The following is a 14043-nucleotide window of genomic DNA, read 5'->3' as shown; positions in this document are numbered from 1 at the left end:
TCTCACATAAATGCATGAAGAATGGCTAAAGGTCAATCAGATTTGGTGAACATCATCCCTAGCTGTGTATTGCCGCTTTCCATGTTGTCTGTTGTCTGTAGCTTGTGAGGTGTGGAAACACTTTGTTGCTTTTATGAATTTTGTCTTGCTGCTTTTTGTTCTATGTTGCTCTGTCTGTATGCTACGTCTTGCTTGTCCTATGTTGCTCTGTCTGTATGCTACGTCTTGCTTGTCCTATGTTGCTCTGTCTGTATGCTACGTCTTGCTTGTCCTATGTTGCTCTGTCTGTATGCTACGTCTTGCTTGTCCTATGTTCTCTGTCTGTATGCTACGCTCTGTTTGTCCTATGTTGCTCTGTCTGTACTGACGTCTGTTTGTCCTATGTTGCTCTCTGTATGCTACGTCTTGCTTGTCCTATGTTGCTCTCTGTATGCTACGTCTTGCTTGTTCTATGTTGCTCTGTCTGTATGCTACGTCTTGCTTGTCCTATGTTGCTCTGTCTGTATGCTACGTCTTGCTTGTCCTATGTTGCTCTGCGTGTGCTCACTGCTCAATGGTTGTCTATTTTGTAATTGTTTTTAATAACCTGCCCAGGGACTGGGGTTGAAAATTAGCTCGGCTGGCTAAACACGGCACTTTTACTGAACGTTGATTAATGTGCACTGTCTCTGTAAAAATAAAATAAACTCAACTAACAACAATCAAAATGATGGCACGCTTGTCTGAGTAGACCAATTCATTGCGGAGGCCGCGGGGTTAGCACACCAGTATCCCCAGTAGTACATTTATCGTTAATTCCCACCATTTTCTCATCTACAATGTGTGTTTGGTTATGGAATTTCTGCTAATGCATTCAATATATTATTATTACAGTCTTACGTTGTCATTGTAGGAGTGGACACATTGTTTGCAGAGCGCACAATAGGCTGTGAGAAAAAAGTTTTGGTTTATTTCATTCCATTTACGAGTTGTCAATTTATTCAAAATGTGCATATGAAAATTATTACTGGCACCCAGGGATAACTTGGCACTCCTAATGGAAAAGGTTGCGGATAGCTGGTGTAGTCTATTACCGACAACTTCAGGAGCTTAATGTCAGAATCTGCGATAGGGCAGCGGGAGGAGTAGGGTAGGGAACAGTTTTTTTTAAATTCTGGTTAGGCTACATTGATCTCTGGCTCTCTCTTTAGTAATTTAGTAATTTTAAATCGTAGTGCTTAAAGCATCAGACAAGCTCAGTAGCCTACATATAGTTAATTTTACTCAAACATAGGGGGTGTCTATATATGGAAAAATACAATAATGTGAATAATGTGAATTGAAAAGTCGAAAGCATGAGCTCCTGAGTTGGGAAAATCTTGTGCAATACACCGACGCATGTCTTGTATTCAAGATCCTAAATGGCCTGGCTTCCCCTCCACTCAGAATGTTTGATAAACAGAAAACCCAAACATATGGCAGCAGATCCACAAGGTCTGCCATGAGAGGTGACTGTATAGTTCCCTTAAGGAAAAGCACCTTTAGTAAATCCGCTTTCTCTGTGAGAGCTTCCCATGTCTGGAATACACTGCGATCAGACACGCATAACTGCACCACATATCACACTTTCACAAAATGCATGAAGACATGGCTAAAGGTCAATCAGATTTGTGAACATCATCCCTAGCTGTGTATTGCCGCTTTCCATGTTGTCTGTTGTCTGTAGCTTGTGAGGTGTGGAAACACTTTGTTGCTTTTATGAATTTTGTCTTGCTGCTTTTTGTTCTATGTTGCTCTGTCTGTATGCTACGTCTTGCTTGTCCTATGTTGCTCTGTCTGTATGCTACGTCTTGCTTGTCCTATGTTGCTCTGTCTGTATGCTACGTCTTGCTTGTCCTATGTTGCTCTGCGTGTGCTCACTGCTCAATGGTTGTCTATTTTGTAATTGTTTTTAATAACCTGCCCAGGGACTGCGGTTGAAAATTAGCTCGGCTGGCTAAAACCGGCACTTTTACTGAAACGTTGATTAATGTGCACTGTCTCTGTAAAAATAAAATAAACTCAACTAAACACAACTCAAAATGATGGCACGCTTGTCTGAGTAGACCAATTCATTGCGGAGGCCGCGGGGTTAGCACACCAGTATCCCCAGTAGTACATTTATCGTTAATTCCCACCATTTCTCATCTACAATGTGTGTTTGGTTATGGTAATTTCTGCTAATGCATTCAATATATTATTATTACAGTCTTACCGTTGTCATTGTAGGAGTGGACACATTGTTTGCAGAGCGCACAATAGGCTGTGAGAAAAAAGTTTTGGTTTATTTCATTCCATTTACGAGTTGTCAATTTATTCAAAATGTGCATATGAAAATTATTACTGGCACCCAGGGATAACTTGGCACTCCTAATGGAAAAGGTTGCGGATAGCTGGTGTAGTCTATTACCGACAACTTCAGGAGCTTAATGTCAGAATCTGCGATAGGGCAGCGGGAGGAGTAGGGTAGGGAACAGTTTTTTTTTAAATTCTGGTTAGGCTACATTGATCTCTGGCTCTCTCTTTAGTAATTTAGTAATTTTAAATCGTAGTGCTTAAAGCATCAGACAAGCTCAGTAGCCTACATATAGTTMATTTTACTCAAACATAGGGGGTGTCTATATATGGAAAAATACAATAATGTGAATAATGTGAATTGAAAAGTCGAAATCTCCTTCGCCACTACACTCCTCAAACTGTCTTTCATCTCTCGTAGTGGGAATACGGCCTAACTGACAGCTATGCAGGAGACGTCAGAGGATGTGGTGACAAAGCTAACCGCTAACTGATAACTCTTTCCATTTATCTCCATTTAGGTGGGTGTGAGGCGGGTGTTAAAACGGTGTTGAGGATCAATGGGATGTTGACATTAGTGCAGGCATCTTTTCCAAAAATCATCAGGCTAGGTGCCATCGCACTTTGTCATGTGTGATTCTTGTAAAAATGCCTCCCTGAAATTCCTCTACTCTACCTCAAGCTGCTACGTGCATGGAAAACCTACAGTCAGTCACCACATTCAGCTCAATTCCCCAGGTCTTCTAGTGATGAAATAACCCAGTTCCATGAAGTAACCACAGCTCTCAACCAGGCCCAAATGAGATGCTAATGTTTTCACTCAGGGAATACAGGAAAACACAGCAAGCAACGCTCTCACCGGTTCTAGGAGGATATACCTCAAAATGCAACTAATAATAGTGCATCCATTGTTCCATCTTGACTTGGAATTTCATATGATGTACTTCAAATATCCGATCAAATATATGGGTCAATGGGAATTCTGTGGAAAAGAAAGGAACACAAAAACAGAATGGAGGAGGGAAACAAAGGGAAAATATGCACTGCTGACTACAGATCTAAGGAATGCAGCAGCTATTAAGGAAATTATTTGGGAAGAGTAACGGCACAGAAGATTAATTAACCGAGTTGGTTTTTAAACTGATTGAAAGGGAATATGTCCGCACAACGCATGGAGGACTAATTATTTCCAACCCTTACTTGTCTAAATAGGCTTTGTAAACAGTAGTGCCAGTGACATGAAATGTTCAAAGGATAGCCCCAAAAAAAGGGGGTGGAAGGATAAGAATGCGCCGTTTCATAACTGGTGACTTACAGTAGTGCGATATTGAAATCTCCCACTACCTCAATGGGTACTACTGTAAGTTTGGTGATCACACAGGCCTGGCACACGATGGAAATACAGAATCCAAACCCCAATGCCAGTTGCATTACATCTCTGAATAATACAAAGTGTAAACATAATTATGTCAGTGACTTCAGTTTGCCTCTGGCGTCGTACTCGTATGTGTGTATAAACAATGGCCCACGCTGTTACACAGATGYATTACTGTGTTTGCCTATTCACTGATTGATATCATTTTTCTTCATAGAAGATGTGCAGATCATCCCACTGGGCACACACTGGTTGAATCAACATTGTTTCCACATCATTTCAATGAAATTACATTGAACCAGTGGCGACCCGTCATTCAGGGCAGCACCGGTTTTGAGCCCCACCTGTTTATCAAAAAATAAATAAGATTATTATTTTTATTTTTTTTGCATGTTATTTTGGCATTAATTGATGTCACATATCAGTTTGCAAACAATGTAAAAAATAATTATAGAGTTAATAAAGCCGCATACAAACATGGTCTCTTTCTTSAGTAAGGCAGCTCCAAAATGCAGGTGTTTTAGCCTAGCTCAGTGCTTTCTGTGGTGGAGGGGCAGCCAGTGGAATATACAGAGCGTATGGGTTGGTTATCTTTTCTAGTTGCACCGTGATTGGCTCAGTGTTCCGTCACTCATGGGGACACTACGTCACTGCAGAATCTACAGGGAGAGCTAGGCAGTTCAAGCCCCCTTGGGTGCTGCCATAAATTTACATTAGAAGTGCCCATCCAAGAAGGCTCAAGGTCATTGGCCACAGATAAAATGACGTCAAATCAAGTTATACTGTACCTGCCGTAGCTTTGATTGGACTGATCATGTTACTTTCAAAATCTTAGCTAGCAAGCTATACAGGCAGTCATCGTCGACAGTTGGCAATCTACTGGCAAATCATTTAAAATCCTTGTCACATGAAGATGAATTATAGATAAAAGGTATCGGTGCTCATCGGCCCTTGGATCTAAACATTACACAAGTCAGAAATCGCAAATTCAACAATGAGTGGTTTGGAAGGAATTAGTGGCTAACTGCAAGCGTTGCAAAGCAATTACTATTTTGCTTCCCCTGCCTGCTATTCGCTGGAGAGGGTGTGTGGTCCAAGTCTGGGTTTATGGATTTAAAACATCTGTCTGAAACGGTCTCTTTGCCAAGCTTAAAAGAAAAAACATTCACTTGCAACACACCATGGGCCAAAGGTTGAATACATTGGCCATGCTGTCAATGCAGCATGACTTCTGCCTCGTTCAAAACAACTGGAAACTCGGAACTGGGAAATCTCAGACTTCAGTGAGTTCAAGACAACTGGGAACTCTGAAAAAAACGAGCTCCGACTCGGAAAATACATTTTGAATGGTCATCCAACTTGGAATTGTAAGCCGGGAACTCAGGCCTCTTTCTAGAGCTCCGACCTGAAGRTCACCGACRTCGTGATTCGACCTTGTTTTTTCCAGAGTTCCCAGTTGTCTTGAAAGCACGTTTGATGACCCAAATTTTCCCACAGGAAGGACCGCCGCGTCACCTTCCTGTTCAAGTGAGCACAGCACAACAATGGTGAGTCCAAAAWTGTCCTGTATGCTGCAGCATAAATTAGCTCRTGTGCTTTTCTTCATGAAGAGGGGATACTATATAATGTTGTTGGGTCTGTAACCATGTTGACAGTCTCTTCTCAAATATTTGTTCTCAACAGAAAGTTCAGTAATAGACCCATAAAATTCCATGTTGGCGTTCGTTATTATTGAAGGACAATGAGGTTCTTATCGACTTACACAAATCCACAAGGAGTCAGTAGAAACCACATTTGTTTAAGCAAGTCAGCAATATCAGCTAAGGTTTTAAAAAGTTAGTAAATGAGGCTGAATGAACTGTTTCGCTGCCAGACAAGGCTCCGCTGATAACCAGGTGTAGCAGTGGTAAGGATTCACTCCATGGTGCTGAAAGGAAAGCTCCGCTGTTGGGACAGCTTTCTGTAGGCACTAACAGACCCTCATTTATTTGTATGTTTTTAGTATTGAACTTACGGAATTGTYACTTATCAACTTCAGTGCTGCATATTTTCTTGAAAAGACAATACATACCAAACAACCCCAACCCCATATGATCATTAAGGTTACTGATCACTAAACTTCACTTCAGGAAACTTGGTAGCTAATCACAATGGGATGCAGCCGTGACCTGACACTGTATATGTCAAGCCAACAGGGAATTTACAAAGGCACATCATGCACTGAACTTTCATGAGCAAATAGGTTTTCTTTTTTTAGACTGAATTAATATTTSGAAACCCCTCCCAGACACACAGGGCCATTGAGTAATTCTGTCACTTACATAACTGGGAGAATAACATCTGTGACATTCACAACAGCGGTAATACAGGTTTATGATAATGTAACAGATATGGGTATGGAGCTGGGGATGAGTGCTAATTACCACAGCTATATCCCCCTCTAATAACGGGCTAAAAGAACTCTATAAAATACACTCTGTTCTTCCAKGGGGGAATGGATTTTTGATCCCTCACCCAATCAATATCATCTAAAACACAGGATTATTCCAAAGGAGTCRAGATAGAATACCGTAATATCTGCCTTGGTCTTTTTCAAAGTCATTGGTTTTGGAGGATATGGGAAAAGTTTGCAGCTTTAAAAGTCGGATTGTGATCAACCCACAAATAGGGACACGTTGCTTGAAGGTGTGTCACTTCATGGGAAAAGGAGTCGTTTTTAGATGGAATGTGCTAGAGAGTACACGCAGACACTGTAGATCCCATTACCATATCATGGCACATGTCCGATAAAAGGTTACAGTACCTTATTGATCATCAAAAAGATGAAGGGACAGTCCACTACTTTCCCTTTCTCCCTTCTAAATCCACTACCTGGCTTCCTCAAAGGGAGACTGTTGACTGCTTACCCTCTCCCATGCCCCCTCATGCTCCCTGCCCCGTGGGTACAGATATGCAAAGGCTATCAATATCTCCCAAACTTCAGAGGTGCCAAAATGGCACGAGACGACATTGCTAGTTCCGGCCCGCAGCGATTTGCTGTATGCACGCATGATTTAGCATGTTATTTTTGGTGAAGACAGATAAAACAACCAAAGCGCCTCTGAGGTTGATCTAAAACGTATTAACAGTGCATCCTTGGCTTCACCTCTGAATCTCTCCGTCTCGGGCCTACACTGTAGGGTCAGCACCACACAAAATCCCATTTGTCCTCTCCATTAATGTCACAGCCTTAAAGCAACATATCATCACAGTTCCAGAAGCTTGCTCTAACTGTAATTGAAATGGCCCTAGGGGAATTCCTTGGTTCTGGTTTCCCCTTCATCCCCCCATCCCCCAACCTCCATCCATCAATGTAGAGTCTGGCCCTGGAGCTCTTGTAATGCRGAGAGGTTAACAGCGAGATCGCCACGCACATGCTCACTTACTGACTCCTGAACCGTAGCCCTTCAGGGCCTTTGCATGTGTATATACTGTATGACATTTGTGAAAAACGCCATACAGCGTCATGTCAAGTACATATTCATTTAGCTGCCAGGTGACAAGGAGAGCTCGAGAGCATCAACAGCAAATGGATGGACTTCAATGGAGATGTGATCAGAAACGCCATTCTTCCTTCAGATGTCGAATTCACAGGCTTGATTACACAGCCCCCTCGCGACGCAACCTGCTACAGATCAAATTAAACACCCGCGATTACACGCGGCTTTGAAATACCCTGGACCACAATCAATGTGATCCCTTATTTAAGCTCATCCTCAAAAGATGGAGATTTGACGATTCATACAAAAGRTATTAAAATGCTATATCTCACAACAACCGCAAATTGTTACTAATTAAATGTGATGGAGTTGAGAGACAGCAAAGACAACAGGCACTTAAGGTCTCCTGGTGTTGTAATTGTCAAATCTAAGGGATTCTTCTCTTTGGATTATGATCAAATTCTCTTTAACATTCTTTAACAAGTGCTCAAAACGCATTCAGTTTAACGTAAGTCATTAAGCCACGAAATAAAAAATAATGTCTAAGTTAATAACCAGCCACGGTGACTTGCACAGACACAGAAATAGGCTAAGATTTCTGCTCCAATGTGCTGTTTTAAGCATATTCATCTGGCTTTCACTRACATGAAAGCTGCCAATTGCCCTTGCCAACAAGTGGAGGACATTATGTCAAGCTTCCTAGTTGATCTCTGATAACAAGGATCTGGATGGGAGATCATAGGCAAGGGGCAAAAGCTATGGTCATCCCCCTGAAAGGATGGAATTGCCCCTCGTGGGTCTTGGRCTTGCTAGAAGTTGCCCCATCTTCAAACAGCGCCAAAGAAAACCTTAGAGATGTGGATTTTGAAAGATGGACACAAAGGATTCATTGGCTCCCCTTCGGAACACATGGGACCCCCCAACCAATACGGTGAGCCTCCTCTCAGAGGGTCTCCCGTTGGCTTGCTGTTGCATCCTGCCATGAGATAACCATTGTCAGCTGCATGGGAAAACTCCTGAGCTGATTGGCTGGATAAAGACCTTTAAAATCTTCATGGCTGCCCAAAGACTGGCTCATCAGAAAATGATCAGAAATATCTCTTATGTAAGGCATGGATAATGAACGAAAACAATTTTTTTTGTGAGAGCCATTCGGACGGGTAAATTGGAATGCATCACAAGTCAAAAATGCATCAGATACAAAGATGTGCGCGGTCTTTCTCTCTTCCCAGATGCATATGTCGATAGCCTTTTTTGGGAAAAGTCTGTGACAAAAAAAGTCTGTGAGCTCTGTATGTTGGGAGGCTTGGGCTTAAGTTGAAAGCGGAGCCCCAATTGCGAAGTGTGAATAGAGGGCTGTTTTAATAAGCCTGGTACCAGCTGAGCTACACAGGGGTCTGGCACCACCACTGACACCAGAAAACTGCACTGCAGATGAAGATGAGAGAGAAATCCAAGGGATCAGTCTGACCAAGTCACCAGATCAGAGCTCATGGGGATTTCTGATTTCTGATTCGCCATTTCGCTGTCCGTAAAAAGCAAGAAATATGAAAAATTAAGCTTGTATATGCTCAGTTGTAATCATTGCATTGTCTTACATAAGAGTCCTGCCACTGATGACGCGGTTCTTTTGAACGCTTGTTAATGTCAAGTTGTCAACAGGCACATAGAGGACCTGAAACAGATTACCTTGTGTGTCCCACAACTCAATGATACTCTCCATGAGTGACATCCTCCTCTGACACCTGTGCTTGATTTCTCTGATAGCCTGATTACATACTGTACAACCTAACCTTCATAATCAATGTTGAGTTCGTCTTCACCATCACTCTCGTTACACACTGTTAGCATCAGAGTTGCGTCTGTGCCAAGCCCCTCTGAACCCCACGTGCTCCGTTTGGAGAGAAAATGAAAATGAGATGAACACGACACTGAAAGAAAGAAGACAAGAGGCGCAGCTGCTTCCAGTTTACCATGTAAAGGGTTGCAGTTTCACGTGGCGAGAGCCAAGGACCAGATGAAAACACGAATGGGGGCATAGATAAGTGGAGCTTCATATATGGTGGGGGAATATGGTGGAGGGCACTATAGCTACCACAGGGCCACACTGGCGAGTATGCAAAGATTAGGGGGCCAGTGTGAAGAAGTCATGGAGGGTTAGGATAGCCAAGAGCAGAGGGAGAGAGACAGATGAGAGAGAGAGAAATGAAAGGAGGCGTGGAAAAAGAAGGGGGTGGGCAGGGATGAATGAAAAGAAACAGAGTTAGGGAGCCACAACACTACTGGCTTGACCTGGGGAAGATGGAAAAAGCCAGGGATCCAATTAAAATCACACTTGGTCGGCCTTACCCCTCTCGCCATGCTGACGCAGCCCCACACTGGCCGGCCTAGCGAGGTGGCTATACCATAGCAGTGAGCTTATACGGGTGCTACACTGCGCATGCAGGTTCCACAAGATGTCTTACATGGCGGTCGGCTATCATGCATCTCGCCCAAAGACCTGGTGTGAAAACGCGTCTCACCCTCTGACACATTGGTGGGAATCTGGCCCTGTATGTCATAACAGAGACCGGCACAGCAGATAGGCTAAGTGCGACGGTGATTCGACGGACTCCAAGGTGAAACAGACATATTCACGTGAATTCGAATGTTACATATACAGCCAAAAAAAGGGGCGGCTGACTCTTGTTGCTAGGCAGAGAAGCCAAATAAAGATGGCGGACAATAAACAGCAAACTGGGAATATAGGGTCCCATCATGCAGTACCAGTGATTAGCAGGGAGAGGGGGAGGGGCAGGGGTGTGGTAGGGCTGAGTGGTTATGGAATAATGCCATTGCTTTGTCAGGAAAAATAATATAGAGCGGGATCTCTAAAGGCTTTCTGCACCGAAGAATTGTGGCTATTAGGGAAAAGAAAATCTAATTTCAGGGTGTTCAGCTCTGGCCTTCCTATGTACACCATCACTGCGCTTGCATAACAGATCAAATTGAGTAATTGATTTCCCCAAGCAAACAGAGACATTTTCTTGGGCAATTATGTGCACAATGGAATTACTGTCTTCCCCAAAAATGTTTTCTGAGAGCAGATTTACCATCTTCGGAGGAAGAAATCATAGTCATGAGGTAATGGAGGATACATAACCTTCACAAGGATAATAGTTGAAGTTTGGATAGGATCATTTTGATGGAGGAGGAAATATCAAATAACCGTAGTAACCTGCAACACACGTCTCAGACAGACCCTAATCCCAGAATTAATATTGGCAGTATCCAACCAGACAAACATTTTGATTGATATTTGATTGCGTAGCCAACAAAGTTGAATTCTACTTCCAAATCATGTTGTTGATTTCTGGTCAAAATCTTGGATAAATTATCATTACTATGCACGTCGATGACTTTCTGAAAATTCAATCATGTTGATACGTATGTTTAAATAACGCAGGAATAATATTAAGTTGACCAATTATTTTACCTGGTAGGATGTCTCCTCAATCGGACAACCTTAATAACATGAAGAAATACAAAAATACAGTGTTTAGTTACGACCGGTGCCCTCTGGGTAACATCGTTCCCTTATTATTTCACCAGTAACATATCAATGTTATCATGTTGCATCGATGCAACTTTTTGATTCAATTGATCAAATAAAGTTATCAACATACCTGGTTTTCGGATMAATTTAACCCAGGTCTTAAACAATATGGTTTAAAGTTTTGGTTGACAATTGAATTCACGTTTGTTGACAACTCAATCAAACATCAATCAAACTCGACGTTGTTCTGGCGTCTTTGCCAAGTGGCTGCTGACTCATGAAGCAAGCATGACACACACCAGCTGTTGATAAAGTTAGTCAGTTGCACCACTGAATGCATTCAACCAAAATGTGTCTTCCGCATTTAACCCAGGGAACCAGATTTAACAGATCTTATGAGGTTCTGGAAGGAATAGGACGCGACTCTCGGTCCATTCTAATGCTCATATTATTTTGGGATTGCACCTCATCTCACGTTGGTTGAGAGCCTTCTACTCCTCTCCAATCTGAGGCTCTGACAATTTTATCATCTCACGTTGAATATTACAGTACTTTTTTTTACGAGTTTTCTGAAAGAGGGCAACATAAAAAACATCATAGCATCCCCAATCAAATGTCTACTCTCTCGAAAAGCAAACAGTCTCAAGTTAAGCAATTCAAACTAGCCAGCTTATTAGTAAGGGGATCCTTGTGGTGAGATTGGTGGATGACTTCTCAGACAGATGGCTTGAGTCTCTGACATGCTCATTATTTATTTCCCTGGGCTGACAGGGAGGGCAAAAACCCAACTGCGGTCTAACTCAGTGGGGTTTGCAAAATACACCATCAAAACATCCTGCCCTGTCTAAAGAGACGTCCTCATGAATATCGTGTATGACATACACGAATACAGCATACTTCAGTTTACATGAAAGCCCTAACACGCTTATCACCTTTTGCAGCATCCTGAAAAGTGCCACCTCGTGAGGAAATAGACTGTGTGYGCTGAGCTGGCGTTGTCGGCGATGGGTGCTGGAGTGAAAGCAAGCAAGGAAAGAATGGTTTAGATGGTGGAGAACTCGGCCAAAYACATAATAGGCCACACAGCTTGTGCAGCCATGTCCATTGATATCAAGAGGCTGCAGGTGATGGGCCTCAATATCCTGTAACGAAGAACATAAAGCAGACAGTCAGTCGGTCTGAGCTGTTACCATGACATCGCTGTAGGCCATGACATCATCGTTACAGGAGCATTGTGGGAGGGAAGAAAATCAACAATGAACTTGTTTTAGTTTTACTTGGGAAAAAAATATGTGCCACCATATTAGTGGTGGCACATATCAGGGAAACATTACTTTTAGATAAATCGATAAAGACATCCGCTGTGACAACAATGAAAACAATTCTGGTCTATCAAACTTTCAGAGTTACACAATCATATTGTAGTCCAGACTTGCACATCAGAGGTAGAGGATAGTATGCATGGGAGACAGAAAATGATTCAGAAAACAATCATATAGCATAGTTCTATCTTCCCAAAATCGTCAGACACTGTCCCGACTAACCACACTCGAACATATCCGCGTTGACGACTAATCTAAATCGTTGCTGCCCCCTTATACATAGAAGAGAGTGTTCCAAGAAACGGAACAGTGTGTGACGTAAAAGTATGGAATGGCAGACTTGCTTATCTTTTGAATATAAGAGAAGCGCATAGTGTGGTACACCAAAATGGTCTCCTTTAATCATAAAACTGTCTGCACATGTCTTTCACTGCACATAACAGTAAAAKACATCCATATGCGCAAAAGCTAGATCGTTAGGTAGCATGATTAGATTGTGTTGTGAATGAAGCAGCAATGAGGTCATCGTTGTGAGTGTGATCACCATCAGGTGGTATGGCTACTGTACACTGAACCCTGTCCTCCAGTCAGACAAGTGGACATGGTCACTTATTGCGTGCATCGATTTCAGCCTGTCACAAATATGCGGCCTAGTTAGCTGTGCTGAATTCTGTGGTCACTGCTTTTCCAGCGCCTCTCCCTTTTAAGTAGACTGAAATGATTTGTGCCGGAGGCTCCATCTTTGACAGTGGGAATTGGGTATGTAAACTATGAATGAGTTATATTATAGTAATAACTATCTAGGGATGAAATGGGTAGTTTTAACAGTAATATACTACGGATCATTAGTGGCACTGTGTTCAGACACAGCAGACAGACAAGCGGTGTATGGGATGGACGGCAGTAGGACGTTGTGGCTGTACYAGTAGGATGTGTCTGTGTTACTGTAATATCTCTATGTGTAACTGTAATATCTGTACTAGGATATGTCTGTGTTACTGTGATATCTTATAGGATATGTTTGTGTTACTGTAATATCTGTATTTAGATCTGTCTGTGTTACTGACATATCTTACAGGATGTGTCTGTGTTACTGTAATATCTCTATGTGTAACTGTAATATCTGTACTAGGATCTGTTTGTGTTACTGTAACATTATCAGATGAATGGATGACTTATTAATACTGGAATAACATAAGCTGTTTATACAGGCAGCCAAATCTGATATTTTTCCACTAATTGGTATTTTGACCAATCAGATCAGCTCTTTTGCTAATAATTGGGTGAAAGATCAGAATTGGGCTGCCTGTCTAAATGCAGCCATAGGCACACACGCATATGGTTATACAAAAAGAGAACAAATTGGTATATTGTAACAACACTTGAAACAATTAATAGAACAATCTATATCAGGGATATCTAGGGCTGGCTCGCTCTAAACATCAAGGAATGAATTGTTCACAATCTGATTTAAAACCAATGCAAGTACACTGTGATATGAGTCAGATTTAACATCTGAATGGCTACCTCCAAGACTGGAATTCAGCCCAAACTGCATAGCAAACTCCCACAGAGAAACAATGGTGCAGATCTGTGTACTTACAACTGGGTATCAATTGCATACAAGGGTCAAAACCATAGGGCAGAAAGATAAAGTACATTAAAATGTGCTTTACAAGTCAACTGCATATAGTAAACAGTAATTGTTATCAACACCATGTATTTTCCCTGTACAGAAATAATGCTATTCTCCTGCAGTGMACTTTTGATTGAATTTCACCTAAGGTTCCAAAGGTCTTCTTAATAAACAGAGTCCGGACGGGGCCATTAGTTTTGCTACACAAATCAAATAAATATAGATTATATTTCAAAACATGAGCAAACTGGTCTAATAATCTCACATTTCAAAGTTTGACACAGATAGCCGATATAAGATATTTACCAGACYCAACCCCAGAGAAACACCCACACTGTAAAGACATCAAACTATATTTAAGAGTGTCGAAAAAACGGGTCCCA

The 14043-nt window shown here is 42.0% G+C and overlaps 1 long non-coding RNA gene across 2 annotated transcripts in view; it reads right to left on the bottom strand.

Moving 5' to 3' along the window:
• LOC111965664 (uncharacterized) overlaps positions 1-14043 on the bottom strand; it is a 176012-nt gene that overhangs the window by 33702 nt on the left and 128267 nt on the right. The window lies entirely within an intron of this gene.

This window comes from Salvelinus sp. IW2-2015, linkage group LG6.2, assembly GCF_002910315.2.
Source record: "Salvelinus sp. IW2-2015 linkage group LG6.2, ASM291031v2, whole genome shotgun sequence".
NCBI classification, from domain to species: Eukaryota; Metazoa; Chordata; class Actinopteri; order Salmoniformes; family Salmonidae; genus Salvelinus; species Salvelinus sp. IW2-2015.
This window is presented reverse-complemented; position numbering and strand designations above follow the sequence as displayed.